Source organism: Larimichthys crocea, chromosome VIII, assembly GCF_000972845.2.
Source record: "Larimichthys crocea isolate SSNF chromosome VIII, L_crocea_2.0, whole genome shotgun sequence".
Taxonomy (NCBI): Eukaryota; Metazoa; Chordata; class Actinopteri; family Sciaenidae; genus Larimichthys; species Larimichthys crocea.
Window position 1 is genome coordinate 7,868,758 of NC_040018.1, and position 20,353 is coordinate 7,889,110.

The 20,353-nt window shown below is 42.9% G+C and overlaps 1 long non-coding RNA gene across 1 annotated transcript; it reads left to right on the forward strand.

Annotated features, from left to right (window-relative positions):
- The first annotated feature begins 2,190 nt into the window (after positions 1-2,190).
- LOC113746358 (uncharacterized) lies at positions 2,191-13,863 on the forward strand. The gene is made up of 4 exons (XR_003462791.1): positions 2,191-2,430; positions 3,540-3,655; positions 5,935-6,011; positions 12,682-13,863. It is a non-coding gene; the product is annotated as an uncharacterized LOC113746358 (long non-coding RNA).
- The last annotated feature ends 6,490 nt before the right edge of the window (positions 13,864-20,353 follow it).

Below are 20,353 nucleotides of genomic sequence, written 5' to 3' on the forward strand. Positions count from 1 at the left end.
TTTTGTGAGCATTAAAGCTTTTCTGTTCTTCTTGTACCGGGTCAAACAGATTGAGGCTCATAAAAGGTCCAGACATGAAATCTGATGCTAAAGGTAAGTACCAATAAATATTTTTTTTGCTCCCACCACCAGAAAATAATGTCTCACGCCAATGCCACTGATGTGCAGAGAGTTTAATTATGCGACAGAGATTACAGTTTTACATTTAAGGTAAAGTTGTGTTATTTGGGAATACCATTAATCGCTTTCCTTCTTCACTTGACGGAAGACTGCAGGACGATTTTCAAAGTGTTACCACTGCAGTGTACCTTAACGCAGAATTAGTCACGACAGCATTTTATACAGCGCTGTGTGTTTATTTCGTACACCTCTTTGTCTCAACATTTCTTTCTGCCCCTCTCTCTCTCTCTCTTCTCCCTCCTCCTCTCTTGTCTGACTCTCTTGTCTCATGATATGCCACAGAGAGACACAATTATCCACTTCATTTGAGTCATGGTGCTAATGGTTGAGACTGGCCTCTTGGGGAGTTTGGTGGGGGGGTTTGGGGGGGTAGATAGGTAGCAGTAATTGTAAATGGTGTAATGAGTGTGGAATGGCCACAATGTAGCGCGCCACCATTACAGGTGACCCGCTCCTGCCCCTCTCCTCCCCCCAACATCACACCGACAACAAGTGAGCCCACCCCTCCCTCTCTCTCTCTCTCTCTCTCTCTCTCTCTCTCTCCCCTTCAGGGTTCAGCTGAGACAGAGGAAATATTAGCCTCACAGACCATTACTCCCAAGTGGTTTGGCGATTGCTCCTATTTGGCTCGTTCTGCGGGTGGCCCCCTCACCTCCTGTTTCACTTCTCGCCTAATCTGACATTTGTTTTTTTTCCCCCCTCCCCCAACTTTTGTCTTTTTTCCCTGACAGGTCAAATTAACCAGCTCTGGACTGGTTTTACTATTTGTACAACAACATCTCATCAAGCCATGACATAGTATGTATTGCTCATACTCACAGGCATTAATGTCTCCTTATGTCTGCCTTATTTTTCATCTTTAACACCCCATTATGTCTTACATCTATTGAGCTTCGCATCTTGTGAAGGTATGAATCAATGTCCATCACTTTATTAATTAATTTGATTGGTCTGCCAACTATCGTATTTATGCCAACATTGCTGACTGAGAGAATCAAGAGATATAAAAAAAAAAAAAAAAAAATCTGTCAAAAATGCTGCAAAAGATTTAAATTTCTCTTTTAAGGCACCATATGTCAATTGCTGAAAACACGATATGCGCATGTGGTTGGATAGTTACTTTTATAGGAAGAAACCAGACACCATATACGTCACCTGCCTTCTGATCAGCCAACAGCAAAATTCAGTTGCAGTAGCCAGATTTCAGCCAGTAGAGAGACGTCGCTATGCATACATATGCACATATCATAGATACAGTAAAATAAGTACAAGCAGGGGCAGTAATGATGGGACCAAAGGTGAACATTTTTATACAGTTATCTTGTTTTTCCTGTTTAATTTCAGATATGCAAAATGACTGGTGGTGATGGTGATCTCTTGCTATTCAAACAATGGATTGGATTGAATGAATAATGCTGATCTCACGTACCAAGAACAGTTTCCGACCCCCAAATTCCACCGGGAACGTATGTAGAGCGTTGCGTGTGCACCACAGCCGCTGGAGCTATACGCGGCTGTTCTAGTCAATGCTTCAAACCCCATCGGCCTTGCTGCAGTCTGGTTCAGGAGTGGACCTCTGCTCGGTTCCCGCGGGGAATACACAAGTGATCTATTTTCGACGGACATTGCGAGCAGCCCGCGTCAATCTATACAAAGAAGCCAGACACAGCAACAGCATAGAGAACCCAGTCATTTTCAAAATAAAACTCGGTAAACACTGTATACTGAAGTCATAAAAGCAGCCAAAAGAGAAGCAAATGAACGGGTGTAGTAAGAACCCAAATGCAGCACACAGGAACGAGCCACTGGTAGCCGAGCCGTCACCAGCTGGCGGAATCCAGAGGGGCCAGAAGCTGAACTCGTGGTCGGGGACAGAAGGCAGAGTCGGTTTCCGGGATTACAGCGAAACATGTTAGTCCAAGGCAGGCAGAGTCAGCAACGAGAGCTCAGTCTGGAGAAACATGCTGGAGAGTCCAGTGTGAACATGTAGAACAATCTGACAGAGAGTGGGTGAGCAGAGAGGGCTTAAATACTGGCTTGATTGGTGATGGGAAGCAGGTGAGTCAAGTAGGTAAGGGGAGTTGGTCTGATGAGGGAGGTGTGGCTGGCAGGTGAGTGGAGAGTGAATGGAAAAGTACTGAGAGGCAGGTGAGAGAGGAGCAGACTGTGACACACTCGCTCATGATGGGATTTGGAGTTGCATGTAGAAGAGACCAAAAAAGACAGAGACGTGCCCGGTGGGGTTACAGGGTGAGCTATTTTTACTGTTACACAGGCTACTGAGGTATCTGATCATGCAATGCGTATACTTTTGTATAAAGCATGGTAATAAAGTTTGCATTTGTTAGTATTGTACTACTTCATACTACGTTTGTGGCTAATTCGAGTAAGTAGTGGTGTTGTCAATATCCATCACAGACCAACTTCCTGCTTCACCTTTGACCTACTGTACTGTGCACAGTTTGTCTATGCACAAATAAAGTGGCCTAGTTAATTTGGCTAAACGGTCGGCTAAAAGACAATCTGTTTAATTGTATGATTTTTGGAAACGATGGCTGAAGGTACAAAAGTAGGAAGCAGTTCTAAATAAACCAGGTGTCTGCAACCAGGGGTCCGTGACCCCCAGAGGGTCTGCAGAGGTACTGCAGGGGGTCCGCCAATTTTTGTCAAAATATTTTCTGAGAATTAAAAAATGATAAATGATACAACGCTATAGGAAAAGAAAAAAAAAGGTGTTGGCTATTATGATAATATGTGAAGCAGAAAGGATAAATTTGTCACAGTTAATAAGATGAGATAAAAGTTAAATGATGTATGTTTAAAAGATGCTTCAGGCCAGGCTTGAAATGTGACACATTTTAAAAAATGACATGTTCGGAGGTCCCTGTTCTGTTTGTCCCCTGAAATACAGCATAATTATTCTACAATGTTAATAATTGTTTCCTGGTGTTTTTTTAACGAGTAGTATTTTTAGTCATTTTACCAACACTGTTACTCTTGAAATAGCTAGATAACTAAAAGCGTGTGGCTTGCTATCGTCGTCCTCACTCTCATCATTCTCTGTCGGCACCTGAGACCTGTAGGGGGTGTCACAAGCAGCCAATCACAGTTCTCGTCGTCACCACAAGGTTTCCCCGTGGCTCCTGTGCCCCCGACGTGTAGTTACATATTTAAGGAGTCAGCTAGCTACAGTGGCTACCTGTGTGGGCTCCCCTTTACGCACAAGTATAAATCAGCCTTAAACTGTGTTCTCGCAATTCCCACAGACAGAGGACGGTAAAGATAATGAATGACTAAACACAGCTTTAAATGAGCTTTTTTTTCCCCCCATCCTGTCCCTCTCTCAATCACATAAACAGCAGCTGTTTGGGTGTTGAGGAATAAAAGAGGAGGATGGAGGAGGAGGAGGAAGATGAAGAAGAGGAGCCGTTCCTCTCCGGTGGGCGATGACATCCCAGCACCTGCGCGGAGACAGGTGAGCGAGTGCACTGACGTTCCCCAATTATCACAAGTGACACAGTGTCAGCGAATTACCTCCCTGCTCACCGACGCCTGGAGTGCTCGGGAGCAGCGGGAGGCCCGACAAACCTCAGGCAACATTCATCGAAGAGAGCTGCCTGGCTGCCTGTGGAGGAACAACACACACACACACACACACACACACACACACACACACACACGCAAAGGTTTTCTGCTCCTTGTACTCTCATATGATCTTCGTCTGTACTATTCTTTTTTTTACACCCACACACTCATGGACATCTCTCTCACTCTCACACACACAGACACTCACACACAGACACACACACACACACACAGACACTCACACACAGACACACACACACACACACTCCTCTCCCGGTGAAGTGTGTGTGATGAGCTGCTTGTCATGGATTCCTGCTGTTTCAGAGTACATGGGAGCGATATGTGCTCACTTTAAAATTCCTCTATTAATTAACTGCCCCCCCCCTTCACCTCATCAACTCCAGCCCACACTTCCTCCCTGTTGTCAGAGGTGTCACTGTCCACATGTCTTAAATCTATAAGTCCCTAACTGGCTCTTTTGATTTTGTACGAGCAGGTTGAATAGTCTGACTGAGTGACTGGAACTGAAACACCATCTGAAGGTCTCTCCCTTTACCTCCTCGTGGTGTGTGACTTATGACCTTATCACTTATCAACACACTTGTGTTTGAAAGGGGCTGTTTAAAATATTACATAACTTCTTTGAGAGGCCAAATGACTGTAATCTAGTTGTGATGCCTTTAAATGTCTCTTGTGAATCAGCTCAACTAATTAAATAACAAAGAATAGCATAAGGAAACTTACTATAGGATTAAGCAACTGATTGCAAAAAAAAGGGTTAAAGCCTGTTTTTGTGGCCCTGGGCCTTAAAAAACTAATTCCAAACCAAATTATTTTTTTAGTTTTGCAAGTTTGTCACAAACTTTAAAGAAGAGTGACAAAATATATGAAGTTACAGAGACCATATACACCAACATTTCACCAAAGGGAAGTTTTAAGTGTATGCATGTTATGAAAGGCACTATTTAACAGGGAGGGTACCACTGTCAAAATGACTCCAAATTATATAATACCAACAAATACCACATAAGACAGCCAGTCATCCTTGACTTTATATTTTCTCTGAATTCATGAATGTGAACCGAGCTGCCCAGGGATATGGGCAGTATGGGTAATTATACAATAATCATAATTTGTTATGTGAAAGTTCCACTGAGAAAGATTTTTATATGAAAAATACACATTTTACAGTTCAGTGCAAGACGTAGGGTTAAAATAGAAACCAGTGTTCCGTTCCCAAGTCCTAGAAACTAGACGACAAAATATGTCATGTCTCATTACCTTTTAAAAAACAACATTTGTCGGTGCCTTCTAAAACTGTTACAAATCACTTTTACAAAAATGTTTCACATAATCATTTTCTGATCTCCCTCCAGTATTGTTAAAGCAGTATATATATGTATATGTATAAATGTATAGTTTGAAAATAATAATAATAATAATAATAATAATGTAAAAACAATGTGAAAGGGGTTGCTGCCGTGATGATCCTACAGAGAATCTGAAGCTTTATGAAGCTGTACACTGAGTTTCAGCTGGATGTTTTGCTGTCAGGTAAAGTGTCATGATTCTCCAGACCCACAATTTGATTTGACTTTTGATTTTAAGTTCATGAGAACAGTCATATTGTACTTTAAAAAGATATGTGGTATCAAGTGTGATATAATTGACTGATGTCCGCCATAGAGTCCATTTCAATAATTTATGTAAAATGTAATAATAACAACTCTTATCAATTGGGAATAAAGCTTTGAACACAAAAACGCAAAGAAAAATCACTAGATGGCAGAAGGGTGCTTTAAAACAACAGTTTCATGTGTCTCACCTGCAAAATGTCACACAGGCTTTGTTTAGACTGAAGGCGAATCATATTTTTCTCAGATCGGATCTTTAAGACAGATAAATAGTGTCTGCACTATTTGTAAGTGATCAGATCATGTTTGTGTGTCGATGGCCCACAGCTGCACCTTACTCTGTCACTCTGGATTTGACGTCATCGTCGTGTCGCACAGTTCGAGGGAATCAAAAGATACTTTGTAAACTGATATCAGTGGTCAGAGCTTCCAGACCGAGACTGGAGTCACATTTCAAACCACCTCAATGTGGCTGGTACCAATTTACAAAGATCACATTTCATGAGGTGTTTTTTTTTTTTTTTTTGCCCTCCAGACTTTTTAAAATCAATCTGGATATGGCAGAAAACAAATCTGGACTGAACAAGGCCAAAGACTAGCAGGTTTGTTGTGGTAAGTGAATATCTCCTCATTCCAGTACGTTGCAGGTGCATGCTGTGAGGGGTAGAAGTTCAGTCGGTCAGTCCCTGTTCGTGCAACGTTACTGTGGTGTCTCCTGCATTTGTCACAGTAGAGTTATGTGAGATTTATCATACTGTTATCAGTGGAAATTTGCTGTTTTTCTTTGGACATGCACCAGACTCGCCCTCAGTACAGTTGGACATTTTAACATGGGGACTGACTTGTTCTGTAGCCAGCCTCAAGTGGCCGTTTGAGGAACTGCAGTTTTTAGCTGCCGCTTGTTTTGAGAGAAAAAGCTCTAAAAACCCACTGTGCAAATACTCAGCAACAAACAACAGAGAGTCACAGTCAGTGACTAGCTGGTGAACACAGAGGAGCGCTTAGCAGCTAAAGAGACAGATGTTTCCCTCAGGAGCTGGTCGAGACTAAAAACACAACTTAAAGAGCGAAAGGTTGGATTTACATTCACCAGGAGGCCAACTCCAGTTTCAAAGATTCAGTGTAGCTCAGTACCTGCTGGATTTGCGAGTAACTCCTCGTCTCGTTGCCTGTCGGAGCATGGCCTTGAAGGGTTTTTAGCTTCTATAGCACCACGATACTAACCTTTCTCCCTGACAGACAAGAAACATTATTCACTACAACTCCTGGAGGTCCTTGTCAGCTAAACATAAACATATGCTGTTTTTAGGCATTTTAAAAAATGAGGGATGCTGTTGTTTTTCTTGGGAGGACAGTTGAAACGTTGGTGTCAAACATGGATTTTAAATAGAAACTTTACATAGGAAGACATAAATCATAACTACACGGTTGCCTAGTCATTTAAAAAATGTTGTGCTGGACCAATCTTATTCTATGCGGGGACCCTGGATGAGATTTTGCTTAAACTTGAGAAGAGATTTGAAAAAGAACAACAGCAGGCTTTGTGACTGGAGACCCAAGGAGAGCAGGTGCTTGCCTATGACACAGGCTGACCCTGGTGTAATAAAATAGTATATTGAATGCAGGTAAGGAATCTGTACTTAATCTAGCGAGTCCTAAATTCTGCACCTACCAGACTAAATGTGGCAGTGCCGTCTGTGCTGGGGGTGGGGGTTTGGGTATCCACTGTGGAACCAGAATTCCAGGGAGGAAAGAAGCTATGAGGCGCTCCAGGAGATCCTTGACTCATGGTGGGACTCGAGGAGAGGATATTAAAGATTTCATTGCCAGAGAGACATCTGTGTCACAGCTGAGCCCTCCTCCCCATTAGCCTCCAGCATCTCCCCTCCCCTTTGTCCTACAAGTCCCAGTGGCCTTTGCTCTTCCAGTCTCCATTGAGGGAAGGGGAGAGGGGAGGGGTTGTGCTGATAGACATGGATCCTTACGCTTTTGCTGGCTGTCCTTAAACACTTAACAAAGGGAGTGTCAGTTGGCTTTGGAAGACAGTCAAGGAGCAAAGCCACAGCCTGAGAAAGTCTCATTTTAAATTAAATATACATGATATATGAAAATAACAAGAAATACTGATACGAGAATCTCTCACTGCTACTTACACTTGTGCAAGTATTTTTCATTAATCATCTTAGATGGATGGTTTCAAACTTATTTAGTAAGTGTAAAGTCTTAGCAGTGCGGAGAGACGAGGTGAACGGCCCTGGGGCAGGAAAAACGGGCAAGGGCCTAGTAACCGGGCAGAACGGCTCAGGAGGACAACCAGGAGGCTAATCTAACGGGCAGAGCACCTCTGGAGTGTGACCCAGATGTGGCAACATAAGCGGAGCAGCTTTGGAGGACACCCAGGAGGACAACCAGGAGACCAGGCCTGTTGTGTAAGCCGGGCAGATGGTTGGGGCTTGGGTCAGAGACCTTGATGCCTCATGACAGATAGTTTGGTTGTCTGTGTATGATCCATTTACTTTTTACTTTTCATTTTACTCCTCCCTCTCTGTCTGTCCCGGCCTCCAGTCACGTCTCACTTACCCCAAGTCCATACCTTGCATGGACCTCCATTTCCCATTCATCCACCAGATACACTCAGACTTTTCTACCAGTCACACCAATTGGTATTGGTTTCAGTGTCAGGTCGTCGTCATGCTACGTGTCAGGCATTCAGCTCTGAGTTTTTGGATCTTTCCAAACACTCTCCTGTAGCGTCTGCATTAGGGCCTTTCCTATTGAGTTACCTGTATCCCTGCCTGTCTGTCTGATCTTCTGCTTGATCCACAGATCCTCATTTAGTGCCTTGTCTCAGACAAGCGCTTGGACTGCCTTCCTCATTTTCACTCTTTCCTGTCTTATGCTGATGTCATGAACTCTTCCTGTCTGTCTGGACTCTATTTGGGTCCTTCCCAAGTCGCTGCACACTCACCCCTGTGACAGTACAGTCTGGCCAAAAATGGACTGAGCAGATGAAGCATTTTCTGTGGATGGACTTAATGAGGTGACTTATGCAGAAACACCTCCAGTATTGAGGAGAACGATGCAGCCTTTTCACAGACACACCAACTCTCTTTAAGTCTGAATTAGTGGCGCTGCTGCCGTTATTCTCAATTCAACTTCATTTATATGTTGCCAAAGCATATTATTTATCTTCTTACACTTTTCATATAGAGCAGGTCTAGACTGTACTTTTTTTATAAATATTTATAGAGACCATAAATTCATACCACGAGCAAGCGCTCGGTGACAGAAGAGTCAGAAACCTCGAGCGGAACCCATCTCATCATGGTTTTGGTTTAAAGGGTGATAGATAGAGGAGCTTTGGTTTCCTCTGCCTTATGATTCAGTCAGCTCATGTACTCTGATTGTCTCACTGAACTCTTCCTGTCCTGACCGTCTGCATTCGGGTCTCAGTCGCCATACAAGCTCTTTAACATTAGGAAGTCTAATAGAAAGATGCATCAGAACAAAAACTCGGACTGTAAAAGAGCCAGAACAAAAACCAAAACAGTGTCAGTACCAGATATTAACTGTTACATGTACCACAAAAATACAGCTGAGATTAAAGAACAGGATGCAGATGAATCCTGCACACAGAGACGTTGTGCTTACATGGTGGAATTTCCTAAATTAAGTATTTTTATTATTTAAAAGAGGAAAAATGAATTGACACATATCCTGGGAGAGGTAGCACTGGTTGCTGGGTCTCTCGGTAAAATATGATATTGCACTTAGTGTGCATTCTGAAGGAACACGACATGTAGAGAACACACAGAGAGCGTTAGAAATTAAGCGTTTAGGGTAGCCCAACTACTTATTTTTGTCCTAGGGCTCCACAGTGGGTTACCCTAGGGTATGGTAGGTTCACTTTTATTGCTCTCATGGTATTGTACAGTACATATACAATGCAGGGGGTACACAAACACAATTTAATGCAGGAATCCTATTTTAAAAAAAGCGTTTTTGTCAAGTTTATTATGTTTTGTTTAAGTTTTTGTTGTTTTTAGAGCTTCCATTTTATTGTAAGGTGTTCATGTTATTTTGTCCACGCACTGTCTTCATACCTGGGACAGAGCACGAGCCAGTAGCCCCGATCCTCCAGCAGGGGGTGGTATTAGCACTTGTTTCTCAGCTGGGGCCTTTTGGGATAGACAGCTGAAATGCCAGCACTGCCTACAGAGACAGAAGGAAAGAGGAGGGGAGGAGGGGGGGGTCTAAACAACCCAACAGTATCAGACATGTAGTCTTAACGGAGTCAGGAGAAGCTGATTGTTATTCAAAGTTATGTGTGTCAGGGTCGTTAAACGAGTCGATGGCAGGGATTTCAACTGCAGCCTGCTGCTCGATCCCACACCGTACCACGAGCTCACATCTATCTCAATTCCCTCAACATATGTGTTTGAACGGGAAATAAATCATGGTTCATCATTGGCGTCTCAAAACACTGTCAGTCACTCCCGCTCATCACGGCGTTCTGTTTTCACCTGCTCTGCTCTGCTTAATTCTGTTTTTATTCTATTTTTAAAAAAGACATTTCTCACATCATGTAGGCATTAAATCACCCATCCCTAACATCACCTCCTTTACAGCCTAATCCGGGTTTGGTCAAGTGAAAAAAAACCTAACTCCCACTGATCCACAGTTAAAGAAATAAGCTTTTTCTTTTTTTCTCTCTCTCTCTTTTCTTTTTTTTTTATTCCAGTGGATTTAAAGTCAGTCAGGAACATTATCAGGCTGGGCCCAGCCGAGCAGAAACATTCCATAACCCCAACCTTCCCGCTGACCCCTCCTTTGCTTTTAACAACTGCCGACATAGTTTGGCTCTGTTATGTGATCATGCTTGGATGAAATCTGTCAAACAGCTCCCTGAGTTATTAGGCTGTCTGCGCCTGACCTTTCCGCAATCAAAGATATATGACTTAAGGGCTCGGATTTGCCATGGCAACGGCTCCAATTTGCCGCCGTGAGAAAAGGTCTAATTGTTGCAGAAATTTAATGATCTAGCCCCGACATCAGGGGCTGTGAGATTTTATGAACTGTTTACGCTATAATTTTCTTTTGTTAATGCATTCCGCCTTAACCCCTTCCCTGCTGGCTGCCTGCAGGGAGGGGAAGGAGGGGAGTAGAGTGTGAGTGTGTATATGTGTGTGTGTGTGTGTGTGTGTGTTTGGGGTTGGGGGGGGGGGTTGTATTGGTGAGCGAGAGTGCGGTGATGAGGAGGAGGAGGAGGAGGAGGAGGAGGAGGAGGAGGGTGATTTCTGCCCCCAACCTGTTAGCTTGTGTGTCTGGCTCCTCTTTAAAAAGGGCAGTTTTGTCTTTAAGAAAAGCAGCTGCCTGCCGCATTATCTGCTCTCAGCGATGTAGACATCAGTAATATATTCTACAAGGTCAAAGACAACTGAGATTAAAATGTCTAATCAGTTAATTTGTTTTATTGAGAAGGACTGCCGTGTGATTGGACACACAGAGAGATAGAGAGGGAGAGAGAGAGAGAGAAAGGGAGAGGTGGAGGAGGAGGATTGGGGGGGGGGGGTGGAAGAATATGGAGAGATGGAGAGATGGAGGGGAGGAGGTGCTCAGATTTGCACATTGGTATTTTGACTGAGCTTGATGCTGGAAAATATGGCCGTGCCACTCAGTTATAGCATGTTGATGAAGCTCTGACACCCTTTGTTTTTCTCCCTCGTCCCTCCACCCTCCTCCTCCCCCCTTTGCTCTTGTCTCACACTCTCTCTCACCATTCATTTTCAATCTATGGCACATTCATACAAGACTGATTTTATTAGTTGCTGAAATAGACTTATATTTTATATCTCATTAAATATTCAAAATAAATTCAGCATATTTGAGCTGTTCATACATATTCAGTTTCTGTAACTAGGATCAGAATATTTTGATTGAGCCTGTACAGCAGAGACATTTTGAATTTCTTTTTGTGTGCAGATAATTCCATTCAGAGGAATGAGTTGAATCACAATTGATCTCGTTGTTTTCTTTTCCCCCCCACTTACAATTAAATGTGGAGGAATATATTTCTATGGATAAAGTGACTACAGAGGGTATTGGTTTGTGCAGGCCAGCACATTTAGCAGTTTGACTTCAGTGGAGACTTGTGGAGAAAAATGTCTCCATAATGAAGACAGTGGCATTAAATCACCAGCCGCTTTGTGTACGTGCAATATACGGGATATATGGGTAACCTGACTTTTAACACATGATATCATAAGGATTACTGTAATGACCTTTAATGCCTCATAATGACCTATATCAGCATGTAGGTGAGCACTGTGATGGAGCACTTTCTAATTAATTTCATGAAATAAGATCTTCTAATTGGTTATACGTTACTGTAACGTGCCGCCGTGCCGCTTTACAGATGTGAGCTTCAAGTTGAGCTCTACCTCGGCACAGAAGCACACAGAGTGTGTTTAAACATTTCTCTCGCGCGTTGCGTGGATCAGAACAACAGCGGGGATCTAAATGTGGCGATTGCAGATATGAGGCAGAGTGGATGATTATGGTCAGTTTGATCTGAGAGGGGGAAACAAATAAAACTATGAAACTGTGGAGTGTGTTCCTAAAATTACAGGAGAAATTGACAGAAAATTAATCAGCAGCAATTTTGATAATCTCTTGATTTATTTTGAGCAAAAAAATGCCAATCATTAATGAGCTTTTCTGCATATTATATCAATATAAACAAAATATTTGAAATTGAAGATGTCATGTTGGGCTTCTTTATTGAGATGACTTTAATTATGGAAACAACTGGTATGGTATGGAAACAACTGTACAAGTGATTGCATATGATCATGCGTGTTTGTGTTTCATACATGTGTTTACATACGGCATACATGAAGAATCTGTATTTGCATGCTCGCATGCAGGTATACTTCATCACAGCTCATATTACACCTCACAGAATATACAGATGATGATGATGATGATGATGATGATGATGATGATGATGAATATTTTATATTACCCAACCAATCCTATTCATATAATAATAGAGGCTTTTTTTTGTGATACTTGATCACACTAATTTGTCCGTGTTACAAACATTAAAGTAATGTTCTGTGATTTTCACATGTTGGGATGATTAAAGTGACTCTTCTTCTACTTTATATTTAGATACAAAGGCATTGTTTCAGTCAGGACACCATATGAGTGTTTGCATGTGCTCCTTTTTTTTTTTTTTTCGTGTGGGTAAATGTGTCTCTGTGAATGTGACCTCCATTAGGAGCAGCTGAGGAGATCCATCCAGGGGCAGTTTGTTTTCCAGAGAGGAGCAGCAATGGTGGACGGCCCTTGATTTATTAGAACCACGAGCCAAGTGACCATGATGAAGTGCATTTCCATTTTAAAAGACTATACAGCTTCATCTGGAGAGGGAAGAAGAAAGTTAAAGAGCAGAGGAATGCAAAGAGAATGGAGTTGATGACGAGAGTGGAGCTGCAATAATCACAAAGACGGAGACCACTGGAGAAAATAGATACACCAGAGTCTGTTTTATTAGAGAGATATCCTTAAAAAACACATTTAAATGCACTAAAATACGATAATATATTTGAACATGTGGATGAGTATGGTTGCCGGGGAAAAAGAAGAGTGAACGATTTAGAGATGTTTTTAGTCGGGACATTGATATCAGATATTTAATCCTCTGTGAAGTTGTAATTCCACATACTTAAGCGGCAAAACATTTTGAGATAGTCGCTGCCAAACCTTCCAATCTTGTAAGGGTTGTGTAATGAAAGTAGGGCTCTGGCAGTGCATGGGTGGTATATCACAAAGAACCCATGGGAATATTTCTTTTTTTTTTTTTTTAAGTGTCTTTGCCGACATCATACTCATTCAAAAAACATCGAAATAAAAAACAAAACCAAAGAGCCCGCCGCGGATGCGTCCTGTGTCCGCTGCCCGCTTTGCAGAGCTCGTGTGCATCCTTCAGATGGAGTGTAACAAACAGGCTCCCATCCGGAGGAGTGATGGAGTGTTTCTTAAATGAAAATACACCTGTCTTTAGGACAAATATGTGCCACTAATTACCTGTCTAACCTAAATCTCTGGGCGCCAGATGTTGCTAAAACACAGCGAGACAGAGACAAATTGCAGCATGCTGTTGTAGCCCTGCACGTAAATATAGTAGAGGCTTAAATCATCTTTTCCTTGACCCTGTTAGAGAAGTTGCTCAATGTGATTTTGGAGTGTGCTGCACCTGTAGGAAACTAATTGTAAAGATAGGGTAAGGTATCACAGTATCACATAATCTCTCTTCCGCTCTCTGTCTCTGTCTCTCTCTCTCTCTCTCTCGCTCTCTTTTGGCTTGACCGAGCCATAAGCAGGATTACATTTTGATCTGTATCCTTGCTTCCAATTCAGATTTCTATTTCAGTTATGTAGACTCCCCATATCCTCCTCCTCCTCCTCCTCCTCCTCCTCCTCCTCCTCCTCCTCTTCTGCTCCTGTCTTGTCCAGATGAGAGGAGGTAGAAAAAAATTCAGCTTGATGACTCGAACAAAAGCGGTGAAGACATTCAAGGCTAGAGGACCTTGAAAAGTTTCCAGGTCTATGTTACAGTAACCCAATAAGAACCCTTTCATACAGCACTTTAGTCCTCTAAATGCAGCGCCTCTTCTTTCTGCTCCTCGCTTTGCTCTCCTTACCGTCTCTGCTTTTCTCTGTCGGCATGCAAGACATTATTCGTCCGTCTTTCTCTGCTTCTCATTCTGAAGCAGGGGTGGACAAAATAACCAAAACACAAAATAACACACACAGTTATCTGTTAGCTTCTATGTAGCAGCACCAGGCTTTGCTACCAGAACAGCTTTAATCCTCTGGAGTTTACAGTAGCAGCAGGAGCTATCAAGTCCCCTTACTTCCAACATTAAGCGCTTTTTAAGATTTACCGATGCACGCAACTTGGCTTCTTGATTACTGAACGGGTTAAGGCAGGCAGGCAGCAGGCTAAGAGGCCCAAGAGGTCCTGGAGCCCCTCAGCCAGAGTCGATTGTATTATTATTTTCATAAAATATAGAGAGGAGTGTCAGTGTGGTTCTGCCGTGGCAGCTTTGGAGGGGAGAAGAAAATACTGAAGCTCAGGTGCAGTTTGCAGCTGACAGCAGAGCTTCACGGTGAGTTAGTGTTTCATTCTCATGTCCAATCGAAATTCCAGTGTCACGTTATGGTGGAAAACGTTTCAGTCAGAACAATGAGGGAAATCCAAACAGCAGTGAACAGATCATTCAGATCCAAACTCACACTACAATGTACTCTGACTTCACCGTGGACGGAGCAAGAGAAAAACCCTTCCACCACATATAGCATACACTGAAATGTGTTCTTCTAACATGTGTCTGTATATGCCATGAAGCTGTTAGGCTCTGATATGTGCCTTAATACCACCAACACAAAGCCCTGCACATTCATCCTGTGCAGTTGGCAAATGAAGTGCCTTTGATTCTTTTTTCTTCTCTTAAATCCTCTTTTCCTTCCCTCCATCCTCACGTCTATGTCCTCCTCTATTTCCCCCGACTGTCCATATTTGAATTATAAGTGAAGGGGTAATAATAATAGGGGCACCACAAACAGCCATGTTCGGCTTTTCCTTAAAGGACAGGATAATGAGACAGAGTATCTATTTGCATAGCGTAATGTGTGTGTGTCCAGACGCTGTTAAAAGACACGTGGACCTCTCTCTCTCTGTCTCTCTCTCTCTCTCTCTCTCTCTGAGCGGTAGGGTGGAGGATCATATGGAGTGGTGTTTTTCAGTCTTCCTCTGAACAGGCGGATGTCCACCTTCTACATTAGCAGCTACGAATACCAGAGCACACTCAGGTGGAGGTTTCTCTGCTGGTGGGGGGGGGGGGTTTAACACGCACTCATTGGTGCACCAACCTGCCAATCTTAATCACAGATAACCAATATGCAGCAAAGGTAAATATGTCCATTAAAGGCCCCCAGGGGCGGGATTATAAGCGGCCAGCAGCCTATGAAATGCAGATTCCCCCATTCAGGATGCTACACACACCACTCTCCTGTGTGATATCAGCCATGAGCGCTCATTCTAATTATTTGGGCAAATGTACTAATTAGCTATCAGGTGCCCCCCCATCCTCCCCCCCCCATCCTCACTTATCATCCTCCCTCGACATCTTTTGTATTCAAAATAGGTTCCCAGCATGGTTGGAATTTTTCAGGCCATCAGCAAATATTTACCAGTTCCATCTCATTATGTTCCAGGCTAAAATGCTGGCTATGAATATCTTAAGGCCCCTGGTACATGCCATCTAAACTTTGCCTTGACCTTTTACTGCTGGCCGCCTGCACTGGCAATTGAGCTGCAGTTTCACTATGTAGGCACACATGCACATGCCCACACAATCCAGCCCGTACTCGCACAGTATCTGTGTCATCATGTCTCAGTGCTGTTTCACTGTAGACTTAAGACTAAAGCAAACTGATGATTATGCATATGCACCTTCCTCTGCATAGTTAGCCTCGCCGTCCCTGCCTCCCGCTCTGATCAATCCATTAACTTACATCCTGTTGTATATATCTGGTTTAGCACGATCAACAGAAATGCTGACAGCTCTTATTTCTTTTGCTTTGGCGATTAGCAACTTGGTCCTTGTCAATACAATAGTAATGAATGGGCCAGATAAATGCGATTTGGGGGCATAATCATTTTTTTGTGATAGTTTGATATTGCTGGTCTGCATTTTTGCTTTAAAAGCAAAGTGATTAATCAATAATTAATTTTGAAGCAGGGGCACTGATAGAGGCAAAACGATGAAAACATTTGCCATAAATCTGCACTTTATTGCTGGTGCTATTGAAGGATTCGTGGCAACACCTCGTCAGTCTCGGTAAGTATGTTGTGAGCATTTTCTGTATGGTTTGCAGAATGGCTGAGAGAAAATATTCATGTGTCTTATTTACTGCCAAATGTCTTTTTATGCAGGGGATATTTGTGCACTTATCAATTTTATTTAAGCCGAGAGCTCGTCTCTGCAAAGTCCGATGGTGGTGAGTTAGCTGGAGCAGAGATGTGAGGATGCTGTGGATGTTAGAACATATTCATTCATTCACACATGCATTAGGGCTTTGGGGACCATGGCCTGTATTCTTGGTTAATACTTACTGTGTGAACTGGATGTGATTAAGCAGGTACCCACCTGCACGTTTGTGGAGCATTTTCTCTCACAACTGGATCTGAATATCGTGTTTAAGGGCACAGCGTACTGCACACTCCAGCGGAGGGTGACTCCTTTGAAGGGATATTTTTGGGAAATTCAGTTTCTTGACAAGAGAGATGATTCGATTGATGCGTCTCTCAGATCTATGTGTCAAATATGAAGTGCCCGTGGATGGTCAGCTTAGCTTAGCTTAAAGCTAAGCTCTGTTTAAACAAATGTGTAAACTAGTGAGCTGCTAGACAGATTTGATTTTACGTTTTGAAAAAGTCGGGTTTGCTGTTTCCACTGGTTCTAGTCCAATTGCTAAGCTCAGCTAACTGTCTGCTATAACTTCACATTTAAAGGGCCAGTGTGCAGCATTTGGTGGCATCTAGTGGGGTAGTTGCTGATTGCTGGATACCTTCTTTCCAAACAGGAAATGCGAATATGCAAAACACAAAAGGTGCTTTTTGGAGCCAGTGTTCAGTTTGTCCATTCTGGGCTAGGGGAATTGGTAAGATTTTTATGATTCCGATTCCATTATCGATTCTGCTTAACGATTCGATTCTTTATCGATTCTCATTTGGGGAAAAAAGGAGAACAAACAGTTTGATCAGCATCATCTAGAGGAGGCAGTGAACTGGAGCGAGTACTAGTACAGCTGCCAGCCTCTGAGCCAGCCAGACTCTCTCTCTCGTCATGGTCATCTTCTAAATGTAATGCAGAAGGCATTTGTTTAATGTTAACTGTTATAGCATGTTTTACAAAGAAGCACATGGCGCTAACATGGTAGGCAGTGTGTTATTTACCTTCCGTAGTAACCACAGAGGTGGTCATAGCCTGGCTGCTGCCGCTGCTGCTAGGTTGAGATTCATCTCCAGTCTGAAGCGTGTCAAAAACACGACATTCATTTAAAAATATTGCATGTTGTGTGCGCAAATGTTTCTGCATGTTCGCCGTGTTCCCTCCTGACGCTGTTATCTCCACTTTGCAATGATTGTAAGTCGCCCTGTTGCCGCCTGTTTTGGTAAAATGCAGCCAAACTTTGGAGCGTTTGAACCGAGTGGGTGACATTGTTTACTACTGATTGCACTGCACGTGTGAAACTTGTGTAAGTTACGTGGCGTAATTTGTCGTGCTTGCTGGAATCGATAAGAGAATCATTAGATAAACTGCCAAAGATTCCATGGAATTGAAACACATGGAACCGGTTCTCAACAAGAACCGGTTCTCGATTCCCATCCCTATTCTGGGCTACTGTAGAAACATGGAAGTTAAACATGGTGGAAAAGGACTTGCAGTGTCTGTAGATAAAAGTTAATTTTAAAGTAACAAAAACATAACAATTCTAATTTTCAGGTGATTATACACTAATTTCTGCCATATTCTGTAAATAAAGCTCCTAAAATCTGACATGCTGGACCTTTAATGGACAGATCTGAGAGTGGTATTGATATTCTTATCCAACTCTCAACAAGAAAATGAATAAACAGAAATGTTCCCTGAACATTAAACACAACACAATATCTGACTGCATAGACAATCTGTTTTAAACTTAATAAAAAAAAACCTTCTCTGATAATCTAATATCAGCTCTTCTCTTTCACAGCGTATCCACCTGCTTTATAGCAACATCTCTGACTCTGAATACAGAGTTTCAAAACAAAAAGGGTTTTAGCCCCCAAAATATCCCTCTACATCATCATTTTAGATGTATAGAGGTGTGTGTGTGTGTGTGTGTGCGTGCGTGTGTTTAAAGGAGACAATGGTGTGAATTTAAAGACAATGCTGTGTGCTTGCCAGGTCTTTGAAGCTGAGCCAAGCCCCATCGTTCCCAGAGGTATTTACCCCCGTCTCTTCCTACCACATTGTTAAACACTACCTCTGTACGTTTTTATAACACCATTGTTAAGCTCAATAGATTTTTATTTGGCTGCTTTACCCCTCCCCCCCTCCCTCACTCTCCCATACTCTTTCTCTCTGGCTAGCAGTGTTTGTGTGTTTGCGTTGCCCCATCCTTTCACCTGGAAGTGTCTAGGTGTGTATTTATAGTTCCTTAGACAGCAGACATGAGACCCAAGACCAAACATCCTCTTCCTCTCTGGAAATTGCAGAGACTGGAACAGTTGAAAATGTTGACTCTAAGATGTCATGCGTCTCTCCTTAAAACAGTTTTGGTGTGTGTGCGCTCGTGAGAGACACTCTTATTTGTTTTTAATCATTTGTGTTGCCTTTTTTTATTATTATTTAACCTCCATCGAATCCTTCGTTATAAAAAATATATATCTCGATTTCTGCTGCTATGTTCTCAGAGAAGGTCACTCGAGACTTTTATTTTGTAGACTTGCAAACTGATGACAACTGACAACAGATTACCTGTTAATAAAATTCTGAATATTTTTTTAATATTAAATAATGTTTTCTGTAATCTGCTTTTCGAGTTTTTTTAGAGCATTCATTTAGGTGAAAACATCTCATTTGGCGTACGCACACACTCATATTGATGCTGTGGCTCACTGAGAAGTTGCACTAATGCAGCGGTTAGAGGGCAATTTTTGTGACTTTGTGGCAGCGTAACAGAAAACCCCGTAAACACAGAGCCAAAATGAGAAAACCACAATGTTTGTCCTCAGCAGCAGCAGCAGCAGCTTCTATTAAGTTTTATTTTTTAAATCAGGATTGAATTATCCTGATTATTAGTTTCAGTGAGTCACCCTCTTTTATCCTGAATACATTTGCATTTGTTCAGGTTAATGTCAGACTTTGTGTCACTGCCATTTGTCCAGCTCTCGATGGCTACCCCTCGCATTGGGCAGGACAGATAAGGAAAGATGAGTGAGGGTGGGAGAATGGATGGACAGGGGGGAGGATGGATGAATTTGATAGCAGAGGGGATGAGAAAGAGAAGAAAGTGAGAAAGGGGGTAAGGAGAAAGGCGGTTGTGCTTCAGCCATCTGTTGTGTGTTCCCCAGCAGCAGCAGCAGAGCAGAAGAAGGTGAGGTCTGTCCACATCTATCCTCTGGCCGCACATCACAGGCCTGCCGTTGGCCCAGTGTCGGCCCCGCTGTCTCTCTGTGTGTGCGAGCGCGTTTGTCTGCGAGTGTGTGCGTGCATTATGTGGCCAGCGTCGACCCCAGACACGAGCTGCTCTGGCTGATTTAATGAGAAGGGCTGGGTTGCCATGGCTAGGGCACACACACACACACACACACACACACACACACACACACACACACACACACACACAGAGATACACGCACACACACACTTGACATGCCCAGCCGATTCCCCACCGCCACATCACTCCCCTCCAAAATCACACACGCTTGTCGAAACTCACACGGCTCTTCTGGAAAGTCATTGGGAAAATATGAAAATGGAAAAAGAAAAGGCCTGGATGCGTCAACCTTTCTGCATTTTCAGGTCTTTGTGGAATTTGGGAGCGTTTCGAAAAGAATGGGGGCACCAAAAAAAAAAAAAAATGCTAATGTGCACGACTATGAGAGGCTTGCCTGGTCTCTCGCCTGGCCAGCAAGTGTGGCAGTGTTTTAATGATGCATCTGCTTGTGTCAAATGATTCTGGGCACATGGCGAAACCCGGGGCTACTGGCCCCTTTGATGTCACCGAGCATGCACACACACACACACTTTCTTGAAAATACTCACACAAGCACTTCTGCATGCACCCACACACCCTTTCACGTACTCACAGACACACACACACACACATGCATA